Genomic DNA, 12,378 nt, shown 5'->3' with positions numbered 1-12,378 from the left:
TTGTTATATATCAATAAAAATAATTTATTTAAAAAAAAAGTGTGTATCACGTTAGGTTGGATTATACCACTTTGAGTGTATAATGTTCTACTCTACCTTTCATCACGTTTGGGTAAAGTTATGGTGCACTCTGTGTATTAGGCAACAGGGGATTTCCCTGCAGTTGTGGGTGCAGGGATGGGTGGGGCGTTTTTTTGTTTATATTGTTTACCATTCTTTTTATGTCTACTACTCATAGTGGCAGTTGTACTGATGTTTCGCAATGCACAAACAGTCCTAGTGCTAGGCCAGGCATATGACAGCAGGATTAATTTGACCTTCCACACCAGCTTAACATTAATCACATGGAACGTCAGGGGCTTAAATAACGCTAAGAAGGGTAAGCAAGTTTTAAACTACCTGCAGCACCACCAGGTTGATGTTGTGTTTCTTCAAGAAACACACCTGCCCAAATCAGCACATAAACATTTTGCCACAGCATGGGAACCTCACAGATACTTTACCAATTATAGTTCGTATGCAAGAGGTACTGCTATACTGATACACAAGCGATTACCCTTTCAACTCTCCAGTGTTCGATCCGATAACGGAGGCAGGTATACAATGGCAGTGGGCAGACAAATAGCGCTTATATGTGTGTATGCGCCTAATACAGATGACAAGGAGTTCTCCCAGGACATACACGCGCAGATTCTACAGTTAGACGCGGACTATGTCTGCATGGGTGTGGAATTTAACCCCTTACTAAAACCTGCACGAGATAACACATCAGACTCCCCCGCCACAAAACCTCATGCTTGGCGTGCGCTGTTGGACCAATGTGATGAACTTGGATTGTTAGATGTATGGCGACATTGCCGGCCAGGTGACAGTGCATACACCCATTACTCTGCACAGCACAACACATGGACATGACTGGACTTCTGGCTGGTGTCCCCTAACTTGGTTGCCTGGTACGAAGCTACCCAGCACCTGCCTAGAACAGTCTCTGACCACTCCCCAGTTACAATGACACTTAGAGTCCCACGCCCGGAAGGTAGCGAAAGACAGTGGAGATTTCCCAGCCAGGCTCTGCTTGATGAGGTCTTCGGTGCTGAGATGCTTGAGGCAATTATTGAATATTTTGAGCTAAATGAGGGATCGGTCCAGTCCTGGGCTATGCTCTGGGAGGCATTTAAGGCGTATGCAAGGGGGGATCTGTATTTCTAAGCATGCCGGGGTGTTGAGAGACCTACAGCATACACTTACGAGTATTGAACAACAGCTAAGCGTACTAGACCAGGAACAGGCCAGAAACCCCCGATCAGGCCACAGGTAGTCGCCATCTGGTGCTATTGACGGAATTTAGGGAGGCAGCAGTACGGGAGGCACACTTCTTAAGCAAGTACTCCATTGCGCATCGATATAGAGTAGGGCAGAGACCAGGTCGCAAATTGGCGTGAATCCTAAGGCCCCCTTCAGGGCGGGCGTACATTGCCAGTCTCCGCTCCTCACAGGGTAAGATACTGACTGGTATCCCTGATATCCAAGACGAGTTCCTAGATTATTACTCCAGTTTGTACTCGACGCGAGATATACATAGCGATGAAACCCGCACTGCATATTTGGAAGAAATTGCATTAGTATGGCTGACTAAGGTTATGCAGCAGTTCTTAGTGGAACCTTTCTCCGCTGTGGAAATTATCAGTGCCATTGATGCCGTGAATGGCTCAACTGCCCCTGGCCTTGATTGTTTCAAAGGAAATTTCTACAAGGCCTACAAACGTATCTTAGCTCCCTACCTACTTGAGGTTTAAAACAAAGCTCTCGAATGGCAAGTACTTCCCCTCACGCTGCGGGAAGCTGTAATTATATTGCTCCCCAAGCCCAGAAAGAACCCGCTTCTTTGCAGATCGTACAGGCCACTGTCCTTGTTAAATCTTGATTACAAGATCTTGGCAAAAATGCTAGCACTCAGACTGGTGCTGGATAAGATTATTTCACCCACTCAGTCGGGATTTGTCCCGCACCGGTCGACTGCCCTCAACCTCCAAATGCTATTTGCTGTCATTCACAGGATAGCCCCGGAGGTGCCGGCGGCAGCTGTGCTACTTGATGCTGAAAAGGCCTTTGACTCTTTGGAGTGGCCTTTTTTTCTCGCTGTCATGCAAAGGATGAGCATGCCAAAGGGGTGTGTCAATCTCACAGCACTACTATATGCATCGCCAATGGCAAGACTTCGGCTAAACAGTACTTTGTCTGCCCAATTCCAACTCTTTCGCGGCACTAGGTAAGGCTGCCCTTTGTTACTGCTACTTTTTATTATAGCGCTGGATCCCTTGGTTAGGCATCTACAGGAAAGACACTTACACAGGGGACTCCAATTCAATACAGGCCCCCTACTTATGTCCCTCTATGCTGACGACATTGTGCTGTATGTGCATCACCCTCAGGAAAATCTAGATCCACTAATCAGAGAGGTCATCCGGTTTGGGGGATTCTCAGGATTGGACAGAAATTGTGGAAAATCTGAAATTTTCACGCTGACACCATGCACTGCTAGGTGGTAATGCGCATTCCCCTTGACGTGGTGTGATGAGTACACCAGATACTTGGGAATACAGCTCCATAGGGAGGTTGACCAGATCATTTTACGGAACTACGGGCCTGCGCTTAACACGCTGGAGCAACAGGTCGAACAGTTTTTTTTCCGCACAGTACGGTCCCATTTGATCAGATTGGCATGGGATGGCGGCAGAGCGAGGATTAGCTGGGACACACTGACCCTGCTGTGCGAGATGGGTGGGCTGGGGGTCCCCAATTTCCACATTTATTATCTAGTCGCGCAATGTAGCTTTGCGCACTCCTGGTATCACCCAGAGCAAGAATACCTTACTCTAGACCGGAGACTGATTTAGTGCTCCCTGTCCAACTCAGAATCTTGGAAGAAACTGGTGCGAGTGACTGGGCATCATACTTTATACTCCTCAGCCCTACCAGTTGTCAGGACCGGACTGAGAACCAAATCCGGCCCGGGCAAAGTGCTCGGCCTACCACCCCTCCTCCTCCCGGGAGGATGGGGGTTCGGCCAAGCTGTTTGCCAGGGCCGGTTTCGGCCGATTTTGTTACAGGGGTCGATTTTGCAGCAATGCAAAATCGACCCCCCAGGGGCCCAAAACCGGCCCCCACCCTGGTGGCCCACCGGGGAAATACCCAGTGCCCGATGCAGCCAGTCCGGCCCTGCCGGTTGTCAACAGCCTATGGCTGCCCATTATAGAAAAAATGTTAGTACAGCATACACTCAGCACATATTCATTAGATAAGTTTGGGGATTTATTTCCGGGAGGTCATGTTTTGTCCAGCACAGAGGAAGACAGGTTTAGTGAAGCCTCGTTCATGGATCATTTCGTATTCAGCAAACTCCGTGGCGCACTGAGGGCACAGATAACTGAGTTCCCGCTAGAGCCAGTTTCCTTTACATCATTGACCCTATTGATCACAAATCAAGATGGAGCCCACCTCATTTCCAAACTGTATAGGGCCTCTATAGCATTAATTCCCAGCAGAGAAACCAAGATACGAGAGACCTGGGAGCGGGACCTAGGCCACCCAATAGAAGATGCACATTATGCCTTCTGTTGTACCCAGACTAAAGAAGTCTCCTTGAACAGTAAACACAAACTAATCCACTTTAAATTCCTATGGAGGGCATAAACTCCATTCCATAGACCCCTCGCGATCACATTCGTGCCCCAAGTGTGGATGACAGCAAGCAGTTCACATGACTTGGACCTGGGTGAAAGTGGGGGGATACTGGAAGGCAGTGTACACAATTCTGTCATGTATGATACATCTTGATATTAGCCCTATGCCAGAGGTAGCCCTACTGGGGTATGTCCGTAATGTTCTCATATGGGTGCTCAGATTCGTAGCCACTGCCTTGCTATTAGCCAAGCGAGAACTAGCATTACAGTGGGGTAATGAATTCACCCCAACAACTAATGCCTGGCTTAACAGTCTCATTTATTGCAATACAAATTGGGACCTATTTGCTATCACGATACCATTGACATCGAGGCCCAGGGACATTTGGAACGCTTTAAAGAGCTATTTGCTGAAGGAGGGGTCTGCCTCAATACAGCAGCTCCCTGACGGGATTGTCCCCACCGGGGTGGGTTGACCCACAGTGGCAGCACAATGTATGAATATAAGATACACAAAGAGGGAGTAGCCACAGATCTTTTACAGTGTGAAATATGATTTTCTGATTAATGTGCTTAGTGTGCGAGACACCCCCTGGTAAGATGTATTTATAAGACATTGCTATTCATTATGGAAGGTTACTGTAATGATGCATTGAGTAATTGTTACTTACGTTTGTCAACTTAACATAAAAATGGTCAATTAAGTTTAAAAAAAAAGGTATGGTGCTGCTTTCCTAGTGCCAGCACACAATCAGGCTGCGTAGTGTCATGCACAAACCTTTGCACAAGAGTGCAAAGTTGTGTGTGTGATTTCAGATTGTATTTAATTTGTAGAGTACAGAACAGATGACAAATCTGAATAGTTTGGAGAAATAAACATATTGCTCCTTTTTAACACCAGCCTCAAACAGGCCTTATTTATGGCACAAGCTGTTTCTACAAATGGAGGGGCATATTTACAAGCCCCTATCGCCACCAAAACGTCACTTTCAATGACGTTGTGGTGGCGATAGGGGTTTCGCCTTATTCGTAAGGCAGCGTTAAGACACTTAACAGGATTGTGTCAGATCACATTAGGACCCCTGACATTATTGCTACACTGCTGATGACAGGGTGTGCTACAGATGTTGTACGTGACTTGTGTTGTCCTTGCAGCTTTATACTAGATATAGCATTTCTGACCCCAGTACGTTTGAAGAGGAAGAAAGTCTGGTCATGGGCATGTTGGTTATTGGTATTATGACCAATGCCATAAATTAGTTTAATTTTCATGAGTACCCATTCAGAATTGCTTAAAACTTGTAGCCTTTTAGCTGATTTCCTTAGAGAAAAGTTACATAAAATGGACCATTTTACAGATCTACTGTTGAGGCTCGTCACAGGGAAGAATCCCATAAACCCCTATTTGAGCTTGCATGCATCACTCACTAACCCCATCATATTTGAGGCAGGTTTTTATGCCCCACAACTTTAAAATGTCACTAGCTCCCACTGTTTTCATCATTCCATACCACTGGGTGACTGCTTCGAATGGAAGCCAAAACTTGCTTCCTGGGAACCTATGATCAGTTCATGGTCTCCTACTTGATGTCAGAGGCGTAGGCCCCCCTATGGCAGGCCCTATCCATCCTGAGGGCAAGGTGCGTGGTTTACAATGTGAGGGGGTGCCTTTGCCTGAGCAGGGCCCCTCTGCAGTTACCAGAGTCTATTCTCAATGGCTGTTTGTGGATGCGGTTAAACCATATACTCTTAAGTGCATTAAAATGCTAACTTTGGAATGACTGCATCAAAACATGTCGTGTTTGGTGTCAAACAACTTGGAATCATACCCCCCACATCAGTCCATGATGTGGGAGCATGATCCCACCCTTCTAGATGGGACGACATGTAAAACGATAGAAATCCTATAGAGCCCTGGCATCACAAAATGGATGCCACCAGCACAGACACTGGGCTGCCCTCCTGCTGCGGAATGAAACTCGCAGTGGAGGAAGCCCAACAATAGGCATCCTATCACAATAGGCATCCTGTCACAGGGAGGTGTCACCACCTTCCAGACAGGATTTAGTGTATTGGGGCTGGGTGGGTGCACTTCTAGAGTGCTTTGAAGTCCTGCACTGGGGGAGCAGTAGGCTCCTCTGTGCATATGCCAGCTCAAACCGGTTCAGGGGCTACCTGTCCCTGCTCTGGCGTGAAACTGGACAAAGGGAAGTGGGTGTAACCACCCCAAACCCTGACCCTCCTAGAGGAGTGGTCATAGACCTAGTCCCTCCCCTATCTTCAGTATAAGATAGCCAACCTTGCCATTGTAAAGTAGATAACCCTGGACGACACTCTACAAAGAAGAATCCTGGCCCTTCGACGTTCCACTACCTTTGGAAGACAGAAGAATCTCCCTTGGAGTCAAGGAGTGACTCCCCTGCTTGGCAGGCACCAAAAACTTGAATCAACAGTCGCAAACTTTCCCGCCGGAGTCTGAAGTTCCTGCAGCCCCAGAAGTAGATTTCCTGGTTTCTTGATGGCCATTGTGAGCAAAGCTGAGGCGAGTGGACCCCACGAGTGATGAGGAACTGCAATACCTGGGAACCATGCACTATTGTCGAGTGTAACCCTTTCTCGATGTTCTACGAACTTGTGCGTTGGACCACTTGTGGCCCACGCCTCCAGCAGGCTGTGCAGCGAAAATCAGAGGCCTACCCCATCCCGAGTGACCGTGGGCTTCTGTGAAGCATTTCCTCAAGAGGTGTCTTTGCAATCCCTTGCCCGTTGGCTTGTGGGGCTCCCGAAGACTTTCTTATCAACTCAAAGGCCTCCCCTGGTTACTCCAGGCCTGCCCTCACTTACCCTCACTGGGTGAGTCCCTCAGACCTTGCTGGTCTGCACCATCAACTTTCTTCACTCTACACAAGACTTGCAGTTGCCAAGGCTTGTTGACTCCAATCCGGTTGTCAATACCGCCATCAGCTGCAGACATTATGGGACACTCCGAATCCAGCTGCTGGTCATCGTCGAGTCTTCCTGGACCTCGTGAGCGAAGAGTCAAAACACCATCGACGACCTGAAATCACCCGACATCTGTGGTCATCCATCTTTCTGGCCACCGGTCACTGGCAAGTGACTTTGAACACTGTCCCTTCAATTTTCAGGTCTTCAGCATCTTGAATCCATCCTTGGATTCCACCGGACACTTCTTCAGTCAACGCAAGCAGCAAGTCTTCTTTGGTCTCCATAGAAAACAGCGACGCGACCCGACACCAAAAGACACCTATGCACCTGGCTTCCCTGGGTGAGGTAACTTGTGCACTCCAGTGCCCTAGTGTGTGTTGGCCCTCGAATTACTTACCTTGTAAGTGGCTTGCTTGTAGACTTCCTCGAAGTACCCTAGAACTTTAAAAATCAAACCGCGACTTGCACCATTTTAATCAATAGGGAACCCGCGGCTGTGTTCACACACTGCACGCGTCTCCCATGGGCCTGTTACTTACCTGCTAACACTGCAGTAGTGGAGCCCCAGCGATTCCCCAGGCCCTAGGCCTTGTCATTTTGCAAGTCAACATTCTTATACCATTTTTTTAGTATATGGTCTTGTACGCCCCTACGGCTCCAGTCATATTTGTGCTTAATTTATTGTGAAACATTGACAGTTGAATGTGTATCTGGCTTCTAATCTCATAAAGAGGTTAGCAGAGTGTGTCTAGAAATAAATACATATATATTTGATATATATACCTATGTGGTGTCCCTTCATTTGGTAATTCAAGAGATTATAAGGTAAAACAAGCTGCTTTACATTCCTCTGAGACTTAGCCTGAAGGCTGCTTTCCACAGCTACCACTAGGACAGCTTTCTTTAAAAGGTTGTCTTAAACCTATCTACCAAAAGAGTCGAATTGGACTGGTGCAAGGTGGCCACTATAACTAGTGACCAGCATATGCCAGGCCAACTTCTCACACTTGTTATTTGTAACCTTTTGATTTCAGAGGGTTCGCTGGCTGTCCATCGCTAGGGCCTTCCGCTGGCGGAGGTGTGGAATGGAGCCTGTGACCAAAGCGTCCTATAAGGTGGCCAGAAGCTGCCCCTTTGGTGGTGTGGGTCTGCTTATACTCCCTCAAGAATAATTATATGGCTGTGAGGTTCACTCCAGCAGGGATGACATGAAAAAGGAGGACATTGTATTCTGGATAGGTTCCATGTATTTACAAGAGAAACTCTAGCTACAGCACAGTGTATTACCACAGCCAAAGACCCTCCACACAGATCTCTCAACTCCCAGTTTCTTGAACATAAACATTCCATTAGGGAATGCTATGGAATTAGAATACAAGACAAATAGGGGAGAAAGGAAGATACCAATTGAAGCAGAAATAAACAATACCACACACCTCCTACCTAACCCAATCAAATATAATTTAAACTTCAAAAAATAGAAATAAATATACATCAACATAAACACATATCAAGATTACATTTTAGACCATGAATTATGTAGAATAGATACAAGCATGCAATCCTCCTGTCATCCACTTTAACTGCTCCCTTCAACACCATGGTCACTTTACAAGTGTTACTAAAATGTGAGGAAGTAACACCAGAACCTTTCAGTAGTTTCATTTTCACCACTTCCCCCACCACAATGCCCATATGTTTGACAGCCTTAGGAAGAACATACCTCTGTTTACTTTCTTCCAGAACAGTATAAATGGACTCATCCCAGTGATAGTATGAGGCGTGTACCTACATTCTTCCACCCTACACTTCACCATTTCAATCTACTTTACACCTTTCTGTTTAACAACTTGAATTGTTTCCTTCGGTGCTCTGTTATATCTCGACCATGCCATTTGTTTCTGGATAGTATAGGGCACATTTCTTATGCTTAATGACTATGACTTCCAAAAAGTCTTCCATGACCTTAGAGGTCAACTGCACCCCATTATCGGTTAGAATGCTCTTTGGATTACCCTCCACAGCAAACACCCTAAACAAAAACTTGAGAACAGCTGCTGTTTTGATTTCTGTCGTAACCATCACCTCTGCTTGCCTGGAGAGAGTATCTACCAACACCAATAGATACCTTGCTGTTGATTCACCACTAATGGGTCCTACTGTGTCAATAGCAATATCATCTCACCTACCTCATCATTCTCACATTTCTGACACCCAGTCACTCTCAGAAATAATACCTTTGACGTCATCTTCCATCCACCATGCTTCTGCGTTACCTCCTTTTTCTAGCGCATGATTTCTCAATCTCGATTAACAACCCCCCAATTGATTATTCTCACCAAGTATTTACTTAACTACAAATTGAAAGTCCTGCAATCCAACTATCCATGTATGTATGAATGAAGAATCACTGTCCAATCCTTTTTTCTCAAAGATTTTTCGCAAGGGATTGTTATTTGAATATACAACAAAACGAACACCCCACAAAAACATTTCTTCAGTGATCAAAATACTGCTAACTCTTCCTTTTCAATCATAGAATAACATGCTTCTGCCCCTTTTAGTGAAACTTGATGCAAATGCTATTGTGACCTCCTCGCTATTTTGCATCACCTTCAGAACACCACTAAGACATTTGTCACTGGAAGCCATGATTGCACAACACAGCAAACCTGGTTTAAAACTGTTAAGAGATTGTGCTAATTCCAATGCAAATTTGGTATCCTCAATTCCTTCTGACATTTGTTCAACCAGTTGTCCAACCATTTGTTGCATTAGGTAGTTACTGAAGATGGGAATCTTCAGTAACTATCTAATGCAACAGAAATGTTTGGCAAAATTGGGAACATATCTGTCATTAAACTCTGCCATGCCTAAGCAGGCTTATACTTCCTTTTTGTGGTGAGCTGCATGTGTTTTTGAACAGAATTAACCAATTCTTCCTTTGGCTTGAGCCCTGTCCCTATGATATGTTATTTTTGGACAAGAAAATTTACACCTCCCACTTTTGAGAGTGATGCCTTTAGAGCAGAAAAATATTCAAGACCTCTCTCACCTTGTTTAAGTGAGCCTGTGAAAATGAGAACATTGTCCTGAAAGAATTTTACCTGAGAGATATTCCACAACAAACTTGTTATAAGCCTCTGAAAAAACGAAGCCACAGAACACAGACCGAATGGCATTCTTTTAAACCTGAAAACTTCGAAAGGGGTTATAAATGTGGTATGGTACTTACATTCATCACACAGTTAAAACTTGGTGGTAAGCTGAACTTCGGCCAAGCGTGGTTTGCATTGCCTAACACACCTATCATCTCCATTATGTTGAGTAAGTGGAATTTATCTTCAATAACTTCTTCATTAAGATGTCTAACATCAACACACAGCTTGATATCTCTAAAGCTCTTTGTGGCAATCACAACTGGTGCAACCCATTGCGAAGCCTCAACTGCTTCAATGATGCACTCTGATTGGAGTCTGTTTAACTCTGTTTCCATGGGTCCATGAAAGCTGAATAGAAAGCTCCTAACCTTACATGTGACAGATATTGCTCCCTCCTTCAAACAGATACGAAGTTTTTACCCTTTAACATACCCAACATTTATAGAAAAAACCTCAAGAAATTTCTTTTGATAAGATTTCTTCAATATTATCCATCTTCCAGATCTGAAATTGGGCATTTGAATTAGAATCAAGGAAAATCCCTAAAGGTTTTTGATGGGACCAGCTGAACACCATATCTACCTTCAGTGGAACCAAAATTTACCGAATGCCTCATTTCCTCGAAATTACATATTCCCCTCAAAATACCCTATTAGTTCAATACCCATTGATGTAGGGAGTGATACCAGGATTGAGTAATTTGACTTTCCCATCAAACTAACTAGTTAAATCAGTTTCTGATACTAAGGATAACCTAGCCCCGGAGTCCATCATCATTGATACCACTGAGTTCAACTGTATTAGACGGGTATTAATAACAAAAGTGTGAAACACAATTCACATCATTTACGATCTAAAGAACAACACCTGGTTCATCACATAATGACACCCCACTAACTTTGTCTTTAGGTTTCTCCACAGATCTACAGCATTTGACGTAATGTTCTTTCTTCCCACACAAGTTACAAATGATACGTAGTGCAAGACAGTCTTTATAACCACCAAATGGTTAGATGAGGTACCCCTAAAATGCAACAGATTACCTCTACCCTAACATAGAGATTTTTGTTTTGGTTTTGTAGCAATAGAATGTACAGAAGACATTGTGTCTTTGGATCTCTGCAGTCAGAAACACAGGACATGGAGTATTCCTCCCGTTTAGCAATGATTCGCACCTCTGTAAATATCTTTGTAAAATAATTGAAACCTTAGGTAAGAAATGTTTGTTTATTTTCTTATTTGTAGACTCAAATTCATTAAGTGAGGCATCCCCTTCTCCCTCCGTATCTACATCTGGTAGGGTGCCAAGAATGTCTTATGCCCCTGCGCCTAAACAATGCAATAGTAAGGACACTTTTTTTCAGGGGATAAACTTGTACCACAATCACGTAAGTAGATTCCTTTTTCTATTTTGCCCATGAAAGGAGTCAACAGGGGTTGGTAGTAAAAATGGCAGAGGTGCTATATTTTGCATGGTTAAAACACACTAGAAAAGAATAATGTGAAAGGAGAAGAGGATACAAAGTAAAGAAGCAAGGAGCTGAAAAGAGAAGGAAAAAAATATATAAACATAAAATAAAAAAAATACAATGGAAAGAAGGAAGAAAATTACAAGTCCTCTAAGAAGTACACAAAATCCACCTCGCAGGGTTTAAAAATAATTAAGCAGGTAATAATGGCAATGTGAGAAATACCCATGCAGAAGTTCTGAATAGTCCTGTTTCCATGTTCAATGCACAAGTGAAGTTCTTCCTGTTTATGCAGTGCTTCTTGTTTAGTTGCCACACAGAAGGATATACAGTCTGGTGAGAAGGTTCTGTCAGGTGAAGAATATGCTACTGGCGAGGAGGTGCTGCTCAGTGAGAAGTCTTTCAAGGTGAGTATTCACTGTTGAAGTACAACACTAGGAAAGATAGCATGTGAAGAAACACTCCAGTTATCTCTTGCTGCTAGGAGTATGCAGGCTAAGCAACATGAGTGGAAGATCATTATTGGCACTGTAGAGCAAGTGCACTGAAGAGTGTGTGCACAGGGCATCACGTGGAACACCAGTGCAAATATTTGAAGGGTAGGTGGAGTAGCTTGTGTTCTTCCCATAAAGGAACCCGAGTGGGCAGAGGCATGAGCTAGAACGGACGACTGTAAAAGGCCAAGAAATCCTCTAATGAAGGTCAAATCTAATAAGGAGGGTTGAAGCTGTAAAAGAAATATATGAAAAGTCAACAAGGCTTTATGGGATAAAAGTGGACTACAATAATATAAGCACTGGAACTTAGAGGGTATTATAGTCTCTGAGGGGTATCCTAAATGTATTGAAGTTTCTCCCAGGAGGTTCAGTACCAGTCAACACCAATGTGAAGATCACTCCAGCTGGGATGTCATTAAAAATGGTAACACTGGATTCTAAATAGGTTTAATTTATTAATAAAAGATACTCCAGCCACAGCGTAGTGCATTACCACATCCAAAGACCCTCCACAGATATCTCTTAGCTCCCAGTATTTTTAACATAAACATTCCAAGAGGGAGTACTAAGGGAATAGAATACAAGAGAAATAGGGGAGGAATGATGATACCAGTTAAAGCAT

Source organism: Triturus cristatus, chromosome 6, assembly GCF_964204655.1.
Source record: "Triturus cristatus chromosome 6, aTriCri1.1, whole genome shotgun sequence".
Taxonomy (NCBI): Eukaryota; Metazoa; Chordata; class Amphibia; order Caudata; family Salamandridae; genus Triturus; species Triturus cristatus.
Note: the sequence above shows the minus strand (reverse complement) of the source record.